This window comes from Poecilia formosa, unplaced genomic scaffold, assembly GCF_000485575.1.
Source record: "Poecilia formosa unplaced genomic scaffold, Poecilia_formosa-5.1.2 Scaffold191, whole genome shotgun sequence".
NCBI classification, from domain to species: Eukaryota; Metazoa; Chordata; class Actinopteri; order Cyprinodontiformes; family Poeciliidae; genus Poecilia; species Poecilia formosa.
Window position 1 is genome coordinate 432,777 of NW_006800130.1, and position 22,637 is coordinate 455,413.

General features: G+C 38.5%; 1 protein-coding gene across 4 annotated transcripts in view; it reads left to right on the forward strand.

Moving 5' to 3' along the window:
- The first annotated feature begins 1,312 nt into the window (after positions 1-1,312).
- The window catches only part of sema4ba (sema domain, immunoglobulin domain (Ig), transmembrane domain (TM) and short cytoplasmic domain, (semaphorin) 4Ba), a 54,175-nt gene continuing 32,850 nt past the window's right edge, over positions 1,313-22,637 (forward strand). For 2 of the 4 annotated variants that reach the window (XM_016678819.1, XM_016678820.1), the window contains exon 1: positions 1,313-1,539. The gene's annotated coding sequence lies outside the window, so the exon portion shown is untranslated. Of the gene's footprint in view, positions 1,540-12,642; positions 12,908-22,637 lie in introns of those variants that run through there. The other 2 variants (XM_007566394.2, XM_007566395.2) reach the window with 1 other exon arrangement.

Consider the following 22,637-nt stretch of genomic DNA (forward strand, 5'->3'; position numbering starts at 1 on the left):
GTGGGTGTGAATTTCAGTGTGTGTGCATGAGTGTGGGAACATGTCATTACGTCTGTGTGTGTCTGTTCATCTGTCAGGTTGGGTTTTGGGCTGCTCCCTTCTTCTGGATCATCTTGGGCCCCCCACCACATGTGGGGGACCCAAAGGCCACTGCATTCGTGGCTCTCGGTGTCCGAAGCTGGGCGTTCGGGTATGTGTGGCTCGGCCTGGTGATGACTTGGCTGGAACTGGCCATCCTGGCTATGTTGTGTGGTGTGCCCTCGGGGCTCGGGTCTTAGTGTAGAGGGTGTAGCAGGTTGCCAGTGGAACCTCTGTACACACATTGTTGCAGTCCTGGGGTCTCCCAGTCCAGGGGAGCAGTTATCTCTTCCATGGTAATCCTCCGTGTTCATATAGGCCCTCTGGATATTTGTGGCTCAGGTCTTCCTCATGTTCTCCTTGAGGGGAGGTCTGTGGGCTGGTAACTGATCATGATGAATTAGCCAAGTTTTCCTGCATCTTTTTTTTTTTTTTTAATAAATGACAATATGGTGAATCTTTGATATGTGATTTTATACTCTTGACAATATATTTAACCCCTTATATAGCTTAATAATGCCCTATCATTATTATGTTAAAAACTCTTTATTGACATAGGAGTTACATTATTTACTTATTACTTTTGGAGCACAATAGCTGGCTATTGAGAAAGACAACAATTTCCTAACTCTTACTAAAATTGCACTTTCCTGCAAGGTGCTTAAACTATTGGCATAGTCAAGCTACAGTTTCTGACTAATTTATTGTGACAGGCAAGTTAACATTAATAATCGCTCTAACGGTTGTACCTATACACTCACAACCGCCTCAAGGAATCTGGAATGACCTTTCAAAGAGGTTGAATATCAGCATGCTCTGTGAGCACTGGTAGGCAGGCACTGGTCACGCAATCAGATTACTGCACACAATAGACACTGCGTGGGCTTCTATGCTCCAGACCTGCACTCACACACAGACACAGTCTTTGCCCCAAAGGGACGAGGACATAATAGGGTACATCATCCATTCTGACAACAAAGCCCAGTGATCGTACACAATTAAGAGCAGTTGATTGAATTATCTCATAGGTCTGACTCCAACCACTGAGAGCATTTTGCAGTCACCAGATCATAAATATTAAATTTGGGCTTGTGTATGCACTGAAGCAGTGACAGGGAGTGCGCCGTTTCAAGGAGCACCTCCCTTCCCCTGTCCACTCCTCTCCCACCCTTCCACAGAGGCAGCCTATGATGTAATGCTACTGCTGCTGATAGAGCAGCCCCCTCTCTTGCCTTTTTTTTTTTTTTTCATATTTTCCTCCCCTCCCCTATCCGATCTGCTTCTGCTGGTGCTGATCTCACCGGCGATGATAGTAGCTGTGGATGCATGCGTGCGGTGCCGGCTTAGCCGCATCCTTGGGCATCTCTTAAGCACCTCTTGGGATTCCTACGGAGCTTCTTTTCCTCTGTCACCACTTGCAAGAGAGAACCTCCAACTGACCTTGTCCTCTGCTGATAAAAGGTAATTCAGCTGGCTAATGACAGAGATTAATTGCAAAAGGAGAGGAAAGAGAAGGAAAGAGTAAAAGAATGATAGACAGCAAGGTTGACGGAGTGTGCAGTTAGCTGCAGAGTAAATTGTTCTGCTTCTTGTCGCCTTAGTCCTGGATGCCATAGCAATTGCTCTGTCAGTGTGCGTGCATGTAGTATGGTGTTCGTTTCCATGGTAAAGATGAGACAGATTCCTGTGCTGGCATTGTGGAGAGCTGCAATTACCTTTTAGTGTGGAATGATTTCTCATCTCTTGTGCAGCGGCTTGGAGATGTCGGACAGATTTCACTGACATTTTTCAAGATCTCTAGTATTGCTTCACTTTTTGAACCTAAAGGAGTCTGTTTGTATTAGGTTATGATTCGTTTTACTTTCTTGGACCATATGGCTGACTTTGACCTGCCTGCTCTGCAAAAACTGGGCGTGTACAATGAGCGTCATCTAGCCAAGATGAGTGAACCAGTGGTTGCTTTCTGCATGCAGATTTTTGACTGTCATGGACAAGAACAGAGGTTTACAGTGTATCACTTGGATGCTGAGTCAAACACTTCCCTAACTTAAGGTGTTTGGATTTAACGCATGATCCTAAATTGTTTTTTTTTTTTTGTTTTTTTGTTTTTTTTTTAATCTACTTTTTTTTTTTGTTTTTTTGTTTTTTTTTTAATCTACAGTGTGCCTTTATTTCCAGGGGTTTTCCTAACCATAACTCATGCTCTAAATCAAATGGTAAGTTAATATTTCATGTCTCAGTTGCCTCACATGTAGATGCCCTTATAACTAATTCATCCTCAGGATCTTCCCTATTTTAATCACTGCTCGTCTGTGCTTCTTTTCGTTTAATTGTAGCCATTCATCTTACTGGGTCATTTCCCAGAGTGCACAAACCAGCAGGAGGATAATGTTTCCCTTTATTTGTAATTGGTATAAGGAACCAATAATTATCTAATTGAAATTGTCAGTGTCCCATTGGGATCTGGATCTGTCTGTGGTGAGGAGTCCTGAGTAACCAAGATCCATGAAACACTCAGTGATTGTTCTTTAAGGTTTTCTAGTTTTGCCGTACTGGGGAATAGTAATACTGTCTACACAGAAAGGTTTGTAAAGTACAATAATTCAAGGTATGTTAGGATATTTTAGGGTATTTTAATTGATTATTTGATGTTAATTTGTACTTTTCAAATGTCAAGGTAGACTTTTGTGGAGGTCCGTTCTCAAAGCAGTTCTGTCATCCACATTAGCAGCGTCACCTTTTATAATCCCATTTCAAATGTACTGCATTCACTGTAGCTCTCATTTTAACCCATAGATGTCGCCACAGAAACAATCTGCTTCTCTTCAACAAGTGGTACGTAAATAAGAATCTAGAAAAAATAATTTTTTAATCTAAAGCCTAACCATATAATACTTTGAGGCATTGTTTTAGTTGAACCTTTATCTTTGGATGGGGTTTATAAACAATGTTTCTCGACTTTTACTGAAAACGAATCGCATGTTTGATTAGTCACCATTTGATTATTATTTTTCTAGCCGATTCACCATTTGATTATTGTTCTTTTGTGACCACCTTATTGTGAAGCGACTGCAGCTAACTTTGTGCAGTTACGTTTTCCATGGTGAAAATTGCCCTACAGGCTGTGTTCCAAATGATCTTTCTAAGACCTATTTGACACTTTTGGGTTGAGCACTCTTGTGTTTGATTAACATGTTGCTCTCATTAGGCTGTGTTCCAGGGCTTTTAAGCACACTGTTGTCCAGCCTCTTATTAAAATGCAAAGCCTTGATCCAGCTGTGCTGTCTAACTACAGAACAATGTAAATGTTGAAGGTTTTAGCAAAAATTTGTTTCTATTCAACTTCAAAGATTTCTAATCACCTTCAACATTTGTGGAAAAATTCCAGTGTGGTTTTTGACCACATCCCACTACTGAGACATGCCTTTGAAGAGTTTTTAATTACACTAGCTTAATTGTTGACTTTGGAAATTCTGTTTCATGCTTTTGGTCTGACATTGTGAATTACAATATGTTGCTTTCGTGACTTGAATTTGTAATTGACACTATAAACCTTGCTGTCGACTGCTTTAAATCAATCTGAGAAATAAGAGCTTCTCAGCAGAGTTTAGGACATTCCCCATCTGGAGCAGAGCGGCACAAAACAGCACAGTTTGATGCGGCTACATATGTACACATTGCATGTGCCTTTAACAAACATTGTAAGCTTCATGCTAAAGTGCGACAAAACAGAATAGACCAGGGGTGTCCAAAGTCAGTCCTAGAGGGCCCGCATCCTGCACGTTTTAGTTCTCTCCCTGGTGGTAGTAACAACCTTTGCAGCTTGTCAGTGTTCCTCTTAGGCCTTATAATGAGCCATTATTTGATCCAGGTGCGTTAAACCAGGGAGAGAACTAAAACATGCAGGATGCCGACCCTCGAGGACCGACTTTGGACACCCCTGGAATAGACTAATATTTCTGTGGATTTTATTCAAATACAATTATCTACTTCTGCCAGCAGATGGCTTTTCAAAGGAAACGTTAATACATTGCTTACTACACTAAAAAATACACTAAATAAAGCATGTGGTTGGTGTACTGAGCACCAAGCAAATGCTGCTAGTGTAGGTTGCTTCACTGAAAATGATCGGGACATATATTTCAAAAGAGGATCTGATACCACAACCCTGAGATGCCCTTTATGGTCCTGTTCTTAAACTGCTTTTCTCAGTTGTTTAAGATTTGGATGTAGTGCTTCCAAGCCCTTTCAAATTGGGAAAAACTGGTTAATTATATGCAAATTCCAAGTCATTCTAAATGCTACGAAATATTTACACATTAAAGAACTGGAAACACTTAATACGTTTATTTCGTCACAACTGGACAGAAAATAATGATCTGTATTTTGGTTTGAGTCAGTCATCTCTTCACCAATTCCAGACTGTACGGAACTAATATAATAGCTAATATTTTAACAGGCACTACAAAGCAGAAACACATCATTTCAATCTTGTCTCCACTCACAGGCTAATTACAAAATTTTTACATCCATACTTTAATACTTACTCATGTTCTCACCACCCACACCAAAACAGCACCCACACACACCAGGTAGTTTCTTATTTTGCTGTTGTTTAAAGCTCATTTTCTTTCACCTGACTTGAATAGGAGGCTCCTGCATTCATAATCCGTCGCATTAGCTTCCTTTCAGCATACGCTGATTTTACAATCAACTTTAAAATTGTGAAACTTAAATATACTTGACATGGACAGTCATATTGAGGAATCAATACCAACACACAACACAACACAACACAACTGCAGCAGAAGACGTAATGCAAGAAGAACATATAATCAAAATGCTGTCAAGGCATTTAAAGTAGCACTGTTACTATTTCTATATCCAGGTCCTTGCTGTATTACCACTCAAGACAATTTTTGTTGATTAGTGGCAATTTTTGATTTGAAGATGGCAAGTAATTAAAGTAATGTTGTGTTAAGTGTAAGGCTTGCTCATTAATAAAGAACAATAGACATGGAAAATAAAGATAAATATGAAAATGCAAGGGATTGTCAAGCCCTGTTTCTCTAAATCCCATGTAATTCCCTGTGCGTCAGATATCAGAAAGTGAGACAGTTAAGAGTTAAGTGTTGAGTGAGCTCAGCTCTTATGTGAGAAAAGGAAGAGGCAATTGATTTTATGTCAAATTTGACTTAATAAGACTCCTAAGACCTTCTGGCAGTCAAAGATTATCAGTGTGATGTAGGCCTGCTGATTTACATTTTATAACCTGGAATTTTTTTTGTTTTTTTCCCCTCTATGCTTTCTGTCAATATTCATTGAAAATGCATAATGGATTTTTACATCATCTCTATGAATGTTGGTGTCAGACCATACCAGTCCAGAAATTAGGGATTTTTTTTAAATTGGATATTCCTAATTTATTTACAACTTGGGAACATCTGCTGCATCCTATACTCTGAACCCGATAAGTTGAAGTTTTAACAAGAAATTGCCAATAAACCATTAAACGGCAAAAGTCACCCTGTATGAATTTAGATTATGTCCATCTGTTTGTGGTTGTGTTTTCAGCCAACAATGTGTAACTAAGAAGAGCAGAAACATACCAAAACATATATGACGAAATCATTTCAGAATTTGAAAACCAAAATTTATGAGGGTGAAATAGGAACTTTGGCCCTTATTAAAAGCAAAAGGGAACCTTTGAACTTTGGAAAAAAATGATAAAAACTATTGAATATCTTGACATGTACAGCAGTTCACTGCTCCTATATTTAAGTTTAAAAGGTTGTTTTCTGAAATTTTGTCAGGTGAAAGACATGGCATGATGGTTACATTTTCAGTATCTTTTTCAAACGTCTGTAAACTCTTTTACAGGTTTTATCAAGCATCCAAAAAACATTTTTTTTTGTTTACTGAAATAGATGGAAGATACCAAGATTTTTTATTTTATTTTAAAAATCTGAAAAGTCAAGCATTAATTTACATTCACCCATACTACTCCAATAGAAAGTAAAATGTGTAACGGATCTTTAACAATGATGTAACATCGTAGATTATAAGAGGGCTGATTGAAAGTGGCATAAAGAAAGCATTACCTCTTGAGGATTGTGGATTAAGTTAATCTCAACTTGCATTTAAAATGTGTTTATGCTTTTCTGATGATCTGGTATACCCTAAAGAGGAACCCCCCCCCTCTCATAAGTTTATAGCTTTGTCTTCAATTAACTTATACAACGACTGGCATTGCAAAAAAAAAAAAAAAACTACCACAGTATAATCAATTTCACAGCTTTACTTTATGACATGAGCTGCGTGCTTTGAGAGAAGGGAAAAAAGAGCCGAGCTGTCTCAGTATGGAGGAGGTGTATCTGTGTGGGGGAGGCAGACCTGAGTTGGAAATCGCAGACGAGTTGAGCCGCTGCCACGGACGTGGTGGGCCACCTGAGGAGCGCTCGAGCTGTTCCTCTTGCTCCGTTGAATTTCAAACAAGCCCACTTGCTTTTGGAGAAGAGCCACTTGCTCTTCTTGTATGACAGCATGCTGATCTGATAAACTGTTTAGCTGTCTAATCTATCAAATGTACTGTTCTGCTAGCTAGTGAAACAGACAGTATATGGAGCAACAGATACATATTGTGAAAGAGCGCATGATGTTAGAAGTCATACAGATTGCATGAGGATGTGGTGAACTTGTGACCGGAGGGCAGGGAACTTTAAAGGCAGTTTCACACTTAGTAATATTTAGCTAACGTTGAGAAATCCTGGATGAATCCAACCTCCTTAATACAAGACAAGCCATGATCTAAATGCCCATAAAACACATACTGCCAAGGGTTGGATCACTTTCCTGCCAGAAGGCACGAGTCCCACAAACCCATTCTGCTGGAAGCTTCATGGAGGAAAAAACTAAAGCTTTTTGTTGTTTTAGACCAAGCCAAGGTATCACAACTTCTCTATTTCAACAAACAGAAAACCCCCTACAAAACTCACATCATCCTCAGGCTTCAGTATGTGTGAAGGGAAGATGATTGATCATATGCCACTGGTGTTATACACCATGTAACTTGTTCTCATCATGCTCTATCCCAAAATGAGTCACACATCACAGTTTTTCCTCCTGAGCTGGAAACATTTTCCTCCAGAAGAAATTTAATGAAAGACAAAGTTTAAAAAATAATAATTATTATTATGGCTTCATGAACTGATAGCAACTCATCCTTAGCTTTGATTACGTGTTGAATGTTGAAACACAAAATGTCCAAATATCGGGAGTTATCTGAGATTCCTAAGTGGTTCCAAACATTTCCAAACCCAGCATGTTCCATAATATACATGCTGAATGTTCACAAGTATAGAACAGAAGAACACTGTGTAGTCTTCCTGTCCTCTGAAAGTCAAACTCTCTCTGACTCTGTTGCAGCCTGGATGAACCAGACGTGTCACGACATTTGGTAGTGTCTGCCACATTTTCTTTTAAAAATGTGGCAGACTTCTCAACAGACTTATGCTGACCACATCTGGAACACCTCGCTGATGCAAATTTATTATTTTATTTGTAGTCCTTATTACTCAGGAACAGTGTTGTTCAGAGCCAATTAAGAAAGAGATGAAAATCAGTGGACAGTTTCTCAATATATCTCTAAAAATAAATGAATAACTTTCATAAATATAAATGTAAGAAAAGGGATAACATCTTTCTTTTCTAAGTAATTTTTTTCTTCTAGATTTTAAAGCTTAAAGCTAGCAGAAAATGTAAAAAAATTTAAGCTAGCATACAATTGCTTTTTGTTCTTGTTAGTGATGCTTATAGCTCTTTTTATTGGTGTTGAATACAATGATATTTGAGAATGGTTATATCTATAAAAATAACACCTTTGTTCAAAATCAAGAGTTTATATAGATGTTCTGTAATAGTGCTATTTGCGGTAAACCTTTGAGGTCAAAGGGCAAGTGTAAGCATTGGGACCAACAATGTCCTTCACTATGTGGTTGTGACTTTGCTGAACTTTTTTTTTTTTAATCCTCAGGGAGTTCAATGAACAGATGCTTGATGTGAGAGTCGACTAAGGTCTTTCTGTTGTTATGCAACTGTCAACAACCTGTAAGGTACATGGGGGTGTTTTTGGTAAAAGGCGATATATTTGTCACTGCTTGTTTACAGCAGCTTTATTGCTCAATGTGAGTTGAGACTCCAAGGTTGTTCAACTTTTTCCCCACTGAAAAAAATAAGAAAACTAGTGATGTGTACTACAGAGAAAAGTGTCTGATTATTATTTGGCCTACAGCCATTAAAATAATAATTAAAAAAGTTATTTTAATGTGTGAATTAACGTTTTGGAAATTAATTGTCACTGAAGACAATGCCTTTAAGTAGCACAAGGAAGAAGAAGTCATGCTGTTTGTTTTTTTGTTTTTTTTGTTTTTTCTATGACATATTTCTATCAAACACACCCCAGAATCCCAGCATTTCATCATACCGGGGAGTTGCGATGACAAACACACTCTATCACTGTGAAACTGTGAAGTTACACAGTGACACAATCAAACAGCATTATTCCTGAACTCTGAGATTTAAATCTAAAATGGCACAATTTACCAGTTGTCGACTGGGCCTTTGGCCCCCTCAGAGGATTTAAGTAGACCAGTGCTCATATCTGTTGGGCTTCCATTTGACTAATATGTGGAACATGAGGGCTTATCGCTGAGCTGTATTTCCTCAGCTGTTAATCATTTACCAATAATGAGCTGTCAGCGCTTCAGCTTGGTGTGTGGCAAACGTGAAGTAGGTGGAAATTGATTAATCTTCCTTTTTTATGACAGTCATAAAAGTGGATGCTGTAGCATATGCCGAAATGTAAATGCTATATAACTCTGCACTTGCATAGTGTCACAAGACACAATAGTTAAGTTATTTAGAAACATGTGGAATTTACGTTTGCAAGGCATCATATTGAGACTGAATTGTTAAACATTTTCAGAAGACAAAACAAAACATATTACCTTTGAAAATACCTGTTATGTGCTGTTATAACCCAAAGAGCAATAAAGAAATCTTGCTTCTTTATTTTCATTTACTTCTGCTAAAAATACACAGTTGGAAACAAACATATTCACACCCCTGGCAATATTTGATTTTAAATAGATTTTTTCATCCAGTAAGTTTGTTTCTCATTGGAAAAGATACAAGTGTCTTCTAAAATGTAACGCTAATGCTAAAAAACATCAGTTAACAAAGGAAAAGAAAGACCTTCCACTCTGATATGATATATCTTTTTTGAGTATACCTTATAGCTCTCCGAAAATTAAATGTATCACAGGAGTCATTTATGTCGTATAGCTCATTTACAAAAGGAGCTCTGCAGGGCAACAACAGGTGGTTCCCTTCAACCTTAGGCATGTCAGCAGTTCTGGACTGGAAGTAATTGGAAGTAATATGCCCAATACTGATTTAAAAAATAAAAAATAAAAAATCATTCATTGAGTATCCTCAGTGTGGTTTTAGAGTGAGGAATCTTGAGTTTGTAGAGAAACATGGAGGGAGTAGGCAGACTCCCAACACCTCAAACTTGGCTTCATGTCATCCTCCTTAGCAGTTGCCTAAAGTGTATAATTAGCATCTGCTATTTTAGAAAGAGGCGCTCCTGTCTCAACACCCCGCTATCTTACACTTCTCTATGTTTACCCACGAAATTATTTTGGAGCAAGCATGTGAAGCTATTTGGTAACTCTCCGTGAAGTCTTTCATAGCACTCTGCTGTACGTTCATTAGCATCTTATTCACAATCTACAACCATATATATATATATATATATATATATATGGGGATATGGGGATACATATATATGGGGATACATTAAAGAGTTTAAATAAATTAGCTATTTATTGTGTATTAATATAACATTAGGCGATATATAGTTCTTTTGAACAGACTTTTCCCTTAACAATTACTAAGAGGGCCCCCTCTGAGACCGATGCATCACATTTGTTGTTCTTTTAGTACAATGGCCTTAAATTCATCCTTTTTGGAGTTTCTTAAGAAGTACATTATGTCTATGCTTCACACAGTGAATCATCTCATTTAAAGCTCTTCTGTGTAGAGTACAGGAGCATCGTCTATGAAATTGCATCTGCTCTAAAGTGGCATCTGCTGTTATTGTCAGCTGATGATTTCATGATGAAGTTTAAATCAGATTGTTACGTATGTGTTTGTGGAGATTACTGTGAAGAATGTAAAGAATGTTTCCAATGCAGAAACAAATTTGTAAACAAACAGACAAACCAAATTTGAATGCTTGCCATACAAGTGTTCTCTTTGGGCCTCTGAGAAACAACATGCTACTAGACGGTAGCTTGGTAGCTACAATAGCCTGGACAAGAGGCTGTACTATATTGTATAGTATAGTACAGTACTATAGTAACTGTACTAGTTACTAAACACAACAGAAATGTTTTGGCCCTCTTTTGACACCAGGATGGGGTTATAATCAGTTTCAAAATGTTTTCTTAAGTGCCACATAATTTTTGATATTTTGTTGATGAAACATTGTTATACTCTCAGTTTATGTATGTTTGAATTTCCAGTGTGGAATATACATTTGAAATGGCCTCTGAATTAACTTCCAACTTCCAAATCCTCAGATTTCAATATGGCCACCACATGTGTAAAATGTGCTGATGACTGCAGTAAAATACTATTTTACTGCCAGTTCATCATTGTCTTTCATAGCATTAAAAAAAAGAATGCTATGAACAGTAAATCCTAACATCCAACTGTAGAAAAATTACATAAAATGCCTTTTTAATAAAACAAATGATTGTGCCGGTAAATGACTATTTAATCAGTTTCAAAATGTTAATGACTACCGGCTTATTCCTCAGAGGACAGATTTAAAGTATAACAGTCTTTAAAACAGGCCTGTTAGGCTTGATGCCTGAGCTGTAACAGCACTGTACTTTTCTCTCATTGTGCTGATTTTGTCCTCCTTGCTTTCCCCCTCTCTCTGGCTACTTGAAGTTACTGTAATTATGATAATTAAAGTCAGACTTTGTAACGATGCTAACATCTGGCTGAGGGGCAAACACCTGCAGTCTGAACTTACTCCCAGGAGAGATAAAAGAAAAAAAAAAGATCATGCATCCACTTTTATCTTGCAGGAGCATAGTTACGGATGACTAGTTCATCTTGTGATCGCTAACATTACAGAATGTGTTTTGTTACTGATGTGTCTGCTAAGCACATAGTTTATCAGCTTTAAAGCCTGCTCAACTATATGCCTTCACTTATGTGTTGTTGTCTAAGCAATTCTTGCCTTAGCCTACATTTGAAGAAATTTCCCTTTCAAATGAAAAGTTTCATGAGTACACTGTGGCCGAATATATTTAAAAGAAGTCAATTGGACTGCCTTATTTTAAACATTGGGGTATAGACACCAAACCGCTTCTTAGATTCATAGCTATGTTCATTAATAGGATTCATCCATCGCATTGTATTACTTAGTGAAAGATTAGCTTGATGCTTTCATGTTTTGGCAGCGTGCTTTGCAGAGGGAGGAAGAGCAATCTTCAAACACTGGGCTTGGACAGAAAACCTAAAGTTTAGGCTGATAAAACATGTGAAGAAGTAGCATCCAAACAGTTGTCATTGGGCTGCATTTCTTTTGTTCATAAGATATTAATATAGCAGAGTCTTCATTTAGATGTAACAGGTCCAACAGCACTTGGGAAGGGAGCAGCAGCTGTCAAATCTGTTGATGTCTAAACAGCAGGGGGTTTGATTAAGAAGTCAGTGTAACTCCTTAGACACCAATATTGTCCGTCCATCAGTTCACATTCACTCTCCATGGTAACCAACTCTTGGACTCGCTGCTGAGTGCCGACCATCCTCTGCTGCTTCCATTACTGCATCATACAAACAACACAGCAGAGAGATCAAAATAGCTTTCAAAAGTATATGTTTTTGTCTCACCTGAACTGAAAGACCTTAGCTGCAAGCACGGCGTTGCTAAGGAGATGGTCTCAAACAAAAACACTACAATCCCTTATTTGCAGGGTTTCATCCTAGGTGTACTTAATGCTGTGCAAAATCTATCTTGTTATCCATGAGGGATCTGTTAGCAAAAAACAATGCAGCAATTTAGCTGTGCTGTTTAGTTGAGCCTTAAGGTGTGCTCAGCAAGCACTTATGCCTCCTACCTCACCACACTCTCTGTATCCTCACTTGATCAGTTTGGCAAACAAGGGTGCCCCTTACACAGCTCATCCTTCCCATCATTGTTCATCTATCATTGAAGGCTGTCCATAACTCCATTAGGAAACAAACAATTTTTAAAAAATGTCATACATCTCTGTGTTGCCCTGTGATGGACTGACGACTCGTCCAGGGTGTACGCCACCTCTTCCCAATGACTGCTAGATTTCTAAAACTGCAAACTTTTATTGAAGGTTTTCAAAGTCCTGACAGCTACTCAGTGTTTGTGAAAAGACTGGGAGGTTGTCAAACTTTTTTTCTGCTTCTTCCATGTGCTCTGTCCCTCCCTCCCTCCCTGTCCTCCTGAGTCAGTGATGGGAGGAGCTCCGACACTCAGTGGATGCATGCTGTAGTACCGCACACTGTCAGAAAGACAGAGAGAGAGAGAAGGACCTGCGGACACACAGCTGTCCTCTAACAGAGCTTTAGATCAGCTCTTTCTGTGGATTCTGCTTTGACACTTTGCCTGCTGAGGAATTAGTCTGTCTTTTTTTTTTTTTATGTCACCACCTACAGAAGGAAAGCCTGTTTGAGATGTGAAAGAGAGTTTTGGTTTCATGCCTGGCTGACACAGACAGTAAGTAATACTGTTACAGACACTACCCTTCTGTTCATTAACTGTTCAGTGCCTCAGCTGCATGAATCATTGATGTTGCAGTTCTGGTTACCTACGATGCCAGGATAGCCCTGCTGGAGAGTTATAAAATGTTCATGAGCCATGTTGGGTTCATTGTTGGTTTCTCTTTTTAAAAAGAAAGTGGGTGTGATGTGAGAGAGGACACCCCTCAGCCATCTCCAGTAGGTCTTTATCGTAAGATGATAGCATGGTTGTTAAATACTCGCTCTGAATGCAAGCATCTATAGTGGGTGAGTTTGCATGTGGGTTTGGAAAGGATACGGTTGCATTACTTAATATTGGCCTTTAACTTATTTTCTCTAGAATCACAACTATTTAAAAAAAGGGTATCAGGCATCTTAAGACTTGGAGACGACTTGTGGGTCTCTAGCAGAGCAAAGAAGGGAGCTCCTTCAAGTGGAACCACAACAGCTCATCAGGACTAAGTCTGTGTCTGCTAAGGGGCTTTTCTTCCGATATGAGTTACTGAACGTGGCAGCAAATGCACTAGCGTCCTCTCCCAGGAAGGAAACGTTGCATGAACTCTGAAGGAGTGTGTAAAATCTAATGAACCAAAACAAGACTGAGCAGCTTCTGGTTTTTGACATTTGAACACTAGCACAATGAGACTGGCGTACTTTATTTTGTGTTATGAAACTGGACAGGGCTTTATGAAGTGATCCAGGAACAACAGATAAGCCTCAGGTGCTTTTGTGTGAAATTCAAATCTGTCACCCACACACACTGCTGGCAGTGCAATCAACGCTGATGCTGTAAACTTGCCAGAAGTGTGGGTGACCGCTAATGGATGGGAACCATAAATGGAAACGTCTGTCAAGTCGTTTGGGTCAGTTTATGATTTTTATATGCTCTGTTTGCTTACTTCTCAGTGTGCAACACTGTGACCTTTGAAAGATCTCACGCTCTTTTTTTTCAAATGCTGCGTACCAATAAAGATTTACTATCAGGAACTAATGAAAGATTTAGAGGGCGTTCATTTAAATATTCAGAGTAGCCAAATACAAATGTCAAACTTCAATGTATTTTATAATACATACATATTTGTGAAGTGAAAGAAAAAGTACACAGTGCATGAGTTAAAAAAAAAAAAAAAAAAACTTTTATAAATAAAAACTGAAAATGTGACGTGGCTTTAAATTCACATCCAGCTTTGCTGGAATTACTGGTGCAGGTCTTTAGGGGTGTGTCTCATCGACCTGTGCTGAGGTTCATAACTGGTGCAGCACTGACTCCTGGAATAGGACGTACTAATATCTAAACTAAACAGAAGCTTATGTTTCAATTTTGACCTTGTTCAAAACATTTTGTTGTTTTTATAAGCTCTTAATTGTGCCTTTATCAATCCCATGCTCTTCAGCCAGAGAACAGCAAAAAAAAAACAAACAAAAAAACAATTAATGTAAGGTAAAAATAAAGAAGTCCACCTCTAATAATGTTGTCCCATTTGAACTGTGACTACCTCTGGCTAAAGCTTTCTCTTATCTTTTTTGTATTGAATTTAATTTATAGGTACCAGAATGAAAGAGGCTGATTATAAATGCATGCTGATATTTTCAGATTTTTATTGGGAAAAGATTTAAAAATAATGTCAAACCTTTTTCTCACATATTTGGTTCACAACACACTGCACTACAATGGTTTATTCTAGATATAAAGCTAATAAAATACCCTCAATTTTTCTGGTTGTACAAAATGTTAAAACAGTTGAGCAAGGCAACAGACTAAGTATAAATAACATTATGTTGTACTTGGAACCCCTTAGAGTTTTCTTTTGCCTATCTGCAAAAGATACGCAAAAGGTTAGAAAATATTCGTAACCTTCTTCCAGTGATCGTTTTAAGCCGCCTTCATTCTTCCTTCATTAGAGATGTTTTAGTTTTTGTTTCCACAAGTTAATTTTTCTCTTTGAATGATGATTAAACCAGCTTGCTGGTGTCAAGCAGGCATCCGTCTAAACCTCAAAGGTCAGGAAGCCAAGTGGTTTAACAATAAGAAAAACACTTTATGGATTTAGTTCCTTTCAGTTTCCCAAGAGGAGAATCATTCTCTGTCCTGTAGTGATTGCTCAAAACAGTCTTGATCTCCCTGCTGAAAGCCCGTCTGTTTTTGTCTAACAGGACACGTTAGACATAACCCTCCCAAGCCAAGCTTTCACACAGACGCACATTCCCGAGCAATCAACAAGCCAAGCCGGCAGAACTAGGAATAAATGGGAGCTTTCATGAATTTTTCAGAATGGCTAATTATTCCAAGAGAGGGGTGGAATATAATCAGCTGCAAAATCACATTTGTGGACACATGGTTTTCTTTTTTTTTTTTGCACGGCCTCACATATGGAGATTCATGTGTCTACTGCTGGAGAAATGCTTGTCTGTGCTGACCTTGGCTCTGCTGTTTTCTTTTGGTTTGATCCACAAAGAAAACAGCTGGCATTTGCATTCTGGATACTGCCGGCAGCCTTGACAATGAACCGCATGCGTGATGCTGTCTGGAAAAACGAGGTGTCTGTTGTATCAATAGGTCAAACCAGAATTTATTAAAAAAAAATAAAAATCTACAATTTATGACTCTGCTGTAATTCTGCTTTGTGACGTATTCAGTGCAGGAATTTGAAAGAACAAATTTACTTATAGAGTCAATGTGCTGTGATGAAGCTTAGTGTAGTAGTAAACTGAATCAGTCTAATCAATCTCGCCTGACTTCAAATGTGCATCTCTTAGATTTAAATAAATATTCGTTTTTTACTTTTTTGCTTAATTGCATCTGCATATTTTCTGGCTTCATGATTTCTTTGCCAATTTATTGCATTGAAGGAGAAACAGCTTTTTAACACCTTAAAAATGTATATAAATTGAACGCAAGTGTTAAGAGGGTTTTTATTCCTAATTGTTCATGAATGTTTGTTTTTATTTTGTACTTTGTGACCTTTTTTGTTTGTGTGTAGATGTAGCGGTACACAAAGAGAGTTTGCGTCTACCTCAGGCTAGGCTTTTTCTCCAGACTGTCTTGCAACAGGAACAGGAAGTTGGAAACACGTTTTTTAACAGTGTCTGTGCTTCTGACAGTTTTGCATTATGTTGTCATTGGTGATCATCTGGGAATAGGTAGGCTGCTAAAAGTTTACACTACTTTCTTGTCAACTTTTCAGCCTTGTTTTGAGTTTTTGCGATGAAAGTACTCAAATACAAGTTTTGTAAATTTTCGAATGAGCACTCGTAAAAATATTCACGCAAAGTCTTTTTAAATACACTATTTTCAACTTATGATTTCGTTTTAGCCCTGTAACAAAAGTATCTGACTGTCTCTCAGTAAACAGCTGCACAAAGTACAAGAAACATACTTTAAATTAGCCCTGTTTTAATTTGGTCTTCGTTTTGTAAAAATAGCTAAAATTCCTTGCACTTGTTACATAGTGTGAAAATAAAGCTAATAAACATACTGATCCTGATACTTATCTCTTGATCTTTGGTTTGTTTTGATTTTATCTAACTTCCTCTTTATCTCTCCTTACCCTGATGAAGAAGAGCCAGAAAAGGGTTAATGTCTCTGGGAGGGACGTGCTGTGGAGTGGCCAGCCACTTGTAACCTAAAGGTTAAACACAGGCCTTCAGGGAGTCCTGTTACTGCACATTCACTGATGGGAACTCTGCAAACATTCATTCTGGGAGCCCAGCGGGTTCCTCTGTTTATTCCCAGTCTAGTGCTGTGCCATGATGTGGGAAATGACTGTGGACGTGGAACCCGGCCAGATTGCTGCGTTCACTGTAGTGTTTCCAAACTGCTACTTACCCCTTGTGAAACTCGCAACGCCTACGTCACAAAAAGAACTTCGGGTCGTTGTTGTTACTGTCCTGGAGTTTGTTTTCGTTATCGCAAAAAGTCTTTTTTTTATCATTGTGTGATCATTTTCTTTTCAATAAGTATGTTTATTAGTCATATTATTCCTCTTCACATCAAATCTTCAGAACTATGTCTATGGATTCACTGCTAACTCTGGAGCTTTGATATGAGGCACCAAATGTTTGTCAGGTTTTTGTTGTTCTTAGTGGTTGTGAATGTTTGTGTTCTTTCTGACAGAAGTACCAGGAGTGTTTGTGATCCCAGAAAGAGTCTCCAACCGATCCCAGTTTAGCACCCTGTACCACCTCCCTCCCCCCTGCCTGGTGATTTGATATCTCTGAGCATTCCAGGTTGTGCCCTTTACTCTGCTAATGGTTCTGCTGACCCTTTGAAGACATTCCTGCCGTCGCCCTCTGATCACACACATTTAATTGGTCCATTTTAAACAAGCTGTTCTGTATTTTCTTGTTGAAGTACAGCAATTTTTTTTAAAGCTGGGATTTAAGGCTGTGCGGAGTGAGCCGTTGAAGAATATGAATGGTGATGAAAGAATGATGAAAGAAGATGTGTGAGGCAAGTGATTAGTCATATCATTATATCCAATAGGGAAATGGGAGGTTCCTGTTCACCCTTTAAAGTCAAAGCATGAGATTTTCTTTTGCTCACAAAATTCCCTTTATTTTCCTGTCTAAAGATTGTTTTTTTTCAATGTTTTATATTGAGATGTTTCAGATAAAACAAATGTCCTTTTCCGCCAAAGGTGACTCGGGACCTGAGTCATCAAACCTGCCTATCAAACTTTTACATCAAACCAACCTGGACTTGCAGGTGCATCTCAGTAAATAGAAATATTATATAAAAGATTATTTATTTCAAAACCCCATTCACAAAATAAACAGGGTAACTGTTTAATAAGTTAGATATCAGTAAACTGACTCGACACATATTACAGACTTCAACAAACTTGAATCTTGAATATTTTTTCATACATAGTTTGCTATTGTGCTACACTAATGTTAGCATCTTTACTGGTGTTTTGATATGGCTCATTAAAAACTGGATACATAACATATTGCTGTGCTATTCCAGTTTATTGTGAACAAAACATACACGCGTAGTTGTTTTCTTGCTTCCAATGGTTTGTGTTGAACCAGTTAAAACTTAATGATGAGTGTTTTGATTGTGATCTGTGCCGTTTCCTCCCCAACATAAATCTGGGCTCAGTGAGCAGACCAGATTATATGACACAAACAGAAAGCCACAGCACTCTCTCTTTCACAGTGAACATCATCATAATATGTGAAAAAGGCTTCAAAACGAAGTGGAAAACCTAGATTATATTATCAAATTTATGTGAACAAACTCTTAGACAGTTCTGTAGAATCCTGCACACGAAACTGGCCACGCAAAACTTGTCCACATGTTTCCTTTGCATAATCACAGGTGATAGACTAAAAGCAGGTATTAGAAGATGAGGTTTTTAGGGACTGATGTCATCATAAAATGAATTGTAGGTGCAAGAGGCTCTGACCTATGACCGAACAGAGCAGAGGTGCAAACATACACCGACTGTAAAAACTAGATCAGACGGGTTATTGTAACTAAAATCTAGCTGTAGACTCATTAAATGTACTTATTACTCAGTGCATAACCAACACAACAAAAGGAAAAAGAAAAGAAAGCCGCTTTTTACATAGGTTTGAGCTAGGCTCATGAAGAAGATACGCTACACCTTTCAGCTAGCAGGTTTAAGATTTTTCTCACGTTGTTCCCCGATTTTAAAACAATAATTAAGCATCCATGGTCACACAGACAACTTGAAGTGCTTTAACAATACACATGTTGGTATCAGCCAAACTCACAACCCATCACACAATTAATATCCCTTGTGGTTGTGAGTTTCCCAAAGCCATGATACTATGTAGAGTGGGGAGGCTGAAATTAAACTCACAACATGCCTGACAACTACTGTCACCACTATGTACCAGCTGAACCCAATAGATTATGCTGTCTCTGAAATTGAATGGGGAAAAAAACAAACAAACAAAAAAAAAAAACATTTAAAGTCCAACAAAAGCTTTTCAGAAAACCTTGAAATATTGCTCAGGAATACTTTAAATGCTAACAGGAATGTAACTAAAAGACAATTGTTCCTACCATTAAACTGGGACTGTTGAATGAGGCATCAGGTTTTTTTTTTTTTACCTTTCGTATTTTTAGACAGCAGGTTAGGTGAGGTAGTTCTTTGCGTGCTTACATTACCTCTGAGAACCCAGATATTTGAACAGTAGCAAATCCGCTGTCTTTCTGTTAAAAGCTTTGTGCACACTGGTCCTGTTTGTTGACACAGTAACCTGATCTCTCTTCCTCAACGCTGTATTCCTGAAGTCCAAAACATGTATATACTTAGAGGATTGGAGGATAAAAGGAGCGCAGACCACAGGATGGCAGCCGGACTAAAAGCTTCCTGTGGCGGCGCAGGCAGCAAGGCGGACTTGGCAGATCAGCTGGCAGGGCAGATGTTTTAGGTGAGAGGCAAAGCAGATAGCACAATCTGAATAATTCATCAGATCGTATTGAAGATGTGATATATTAAGACACGGCGCACAAGACATCCTTTGGCCTCTTTCAGCACTTTTTGTGTACAGTGTAGCATGGCTGCAGGGCTCGGATCAGTATGCATCTCTGCTTTCCTCCTGGCTGCTATCCACTAAATTGTGTACAGTGTAAGAAACAGAGATGTGCTGGCCAGACCTCCAGACATCTGCACGGGAAGAAGCTGCTCGGCATGCAGGTGAAGCTTAACATCACAGGAAGTAACACTGGTCATGTGTTGTCTCTGATAAGACCAGCTGGGGTCAACGGGGTCTCACTGACTGTGGTGAGAGAAAAAAAAATGCTTTCAAGGAACACAGTGATGAAGACAAATTACCCAAAGCTATGTTTCTCTCTTGCTATGCGTTCTTCCTTAACTAATACACAAATGTTTAACTCTTCCTTATAAAAGAATAATTTTCTTGATGCAGAAAAAAATCTCCTAGATTGCTTTGAAAATCAAGTATGCCAATTTATTCTACGGTCAAACCATAGGCCCCCTATCCTGTTTGTAAATAATGAGATGAATTTCTGGCTTCATGCAAATGGGAGAGATAAATCTGCAAAGCACCCTCTTGGGTTTTATGGAAATGGAGCTTTGAGAAAGATAAACACAGTGGATGTTTGTTAATAAGAGACTTGAATGCTGTTTGTAACCACTTGTCCACATATCACGACTAATGCCATCAATTATAAACAAAAAATTTTCAATGTTTTGAATAAGATGGAAATACGCTTCCACTTGTGTATTTTCTTAAAAATTATTTTTCACTTGAAGTCACAGAATAGTGGCCCAATTTCCAATCACAGATTTTGTGAAATGTTGACTTTGAAGAATTGCATAAAATAATATCTCATTCTCTCTGTAAGAAGACAAACTCTATTATGTATTTCTTGTCCTGTTTCAATCCCTATTTATTTCTATTAGTTTCAGAGACAACAAAGTCGCATCGTGTGTGTTAAAGAGAGAGAGCTGTTAGCATTGCACGTTTACTACAAACAACAAAATGACCTGTTTTTACTATCTTAAATCAACTTTTAGAGCACTGATTAGCACATTTAGCATTACAGATGCCCCTTGGTGTATATTCCATGCAGAAGAAGTATTTACATCTTTTCTTACCTTGTTTTTCTTACCTTAGCTGTTTCTTACCTTAGCTGTGAGATTTCAAAAGGACATTCAGCACTTCCCAATCTAGGATGGTGTGTGACAGAACTGGACTTCAAAAGAATAAAAAAGAACAACTTTGCTGTAATACAACCAGCTTATTGCTTTCTACTGATGTCTATCCTGTTTGAGTTAAGTGGCAGACAAGAAATCCATCTTTAGGAAATACAGTTTTCTTTTTAAAAAAGGTTTCTCGCAGCTTCTTTGCATTCTTTAACTTCACTTTTAAACACCTTACTGATAATGAAAACAGCTAAGTCAGTCTTCTTCACTCATTAACAATTTTCACTCCAAGTGTATGCAGCGTTCTCTAATCAAAAAAAGCCTTGGTTTTTAGTCTTAACCAGGTCAGGGAGGTCAAATGGAAAAGTCAGATCTAATTGCAATCAGTAGCATTTTTGTGTGTGTGTGTGCAGTTCTAGTAACTGATATTTCATAATCTGGCACTTTATTTGTCAGCTTCATTCCAGCTTGCAGTTACCTAACCAGTCCACACTTGTAAAATGGATAAAATGAGAGAAGGTGTTGAAATATGTGCTTCATGCTCTGGCATTAAAGTGCGGGGGCTCAGCTTTCGTGTGACACTTCATTTCAACTTCATCTCTCCATGGCATCAAGGCCCACATGCAGGCATCCATCTTGAGTGGCCTGGGACACCGTTTGGACATGTCAGGACTCTGATTTTATCTGGTGCAAACACAGATGAGGGTTTCCATTTAACACACAGCGGTACATTCACTGAGGTTCCTTCGGTTCAGAAACCAGTGTTAAACAGTCCTGCGCTTCCTCTGGATTTATCGGGAATTAAGTCATTTACATCACGTGCGCAGTTGTTAGCAATATGTGTGACTGCTCAAATCTGTACTGTACCTGCAGCCAAGAACATTGAACTCTATCATCTGATATGTTTCTAATCCGCTTATTATGCTTGTCTGGTTAAATACTGCAGTCAGTCAGCCATTAAATCATCCAGCAAAGAGGTCAGTGAGGCCCATCATTTTGCTGTCCAGGCCTCTAAACAGCTGGATCAAAAGAAAATGAAAATCTGAATCACAAACAAGTAAACTATTAGAGCTGAGCTCGCCTTCAATGCGCATTTGAATCATGGTACTTAAAATGCGGTGCAGGTACCACTCGTGGTACGTGGGCTGTCTTCCGGGGTACCCAGAAGAAATTTTAGCATCATATATCTGCAACGTAAATATGAACACGTGATGCAGCGCAAGTACAAATAACTTCCAAAAACTGTGTAATTCCAACAAATTCAACTTTGCATCACAATAAAACTTTCAGAAGAGAGGAGCAGTATTAAACTTTGTAAAACTTCCAGAACAAAGTGAAGTGAATTCATAAAATGTGATTTTGTCTGCTTATCTTGTATTGCATTTATCTCTAAAGTTGAAACTTCTGGGAAATACATCAGCTGCAATGATTACAGGACCAGTGGGATTTGGATTTGCTAGCTGACATTCTCAGTAACCCGACTAATTGCTCTTAGGAATAAGGTAATAACTGTTTCTCTCAAAAGCAACCTGTTGAGCAGAGGAAGCTATTGAGAACTGAGTCAGAAAGAATGCAAGAAATGATCTTTATTGTGTAAGTCACTAAAAATATGGGTCATTTACCAACAATTGAAAGTCTTGCAGTAAGGACAGAAGGTGTACGGTTTTAAATTGTCTTTCAAAAATAGTGATTCTTGAAAAAAGACTTTTTTCGAAAGATTTTGTGCATGCTCCGAACTTTAATATTATCTCTAGCATTTGCTCGAGACTCGAGCGTGTGAGTCACATGAGCTCATTTGCCTTTCACTGGGCAGATGTGTTGCACCCGCAGGTCAAAATTGGTTGTCTAGGATGCTCAAAGTTAATAACTGGAATTCAACCCAAACATCACTTTTCTAAAGAAATCCTAAAGTGTCTTGGATAACTGGGATAGCAAGGGTTGGAGTGACTGCTGAGGAATGTGCAGCCTGCTATTGATCTTTACTAAGTGAGGTCACTTCATGTGGGGGGCAGCTGCCCACTTTCAGACGTCTCATAATAGGGACAGACTGACCCCCACAAAGAT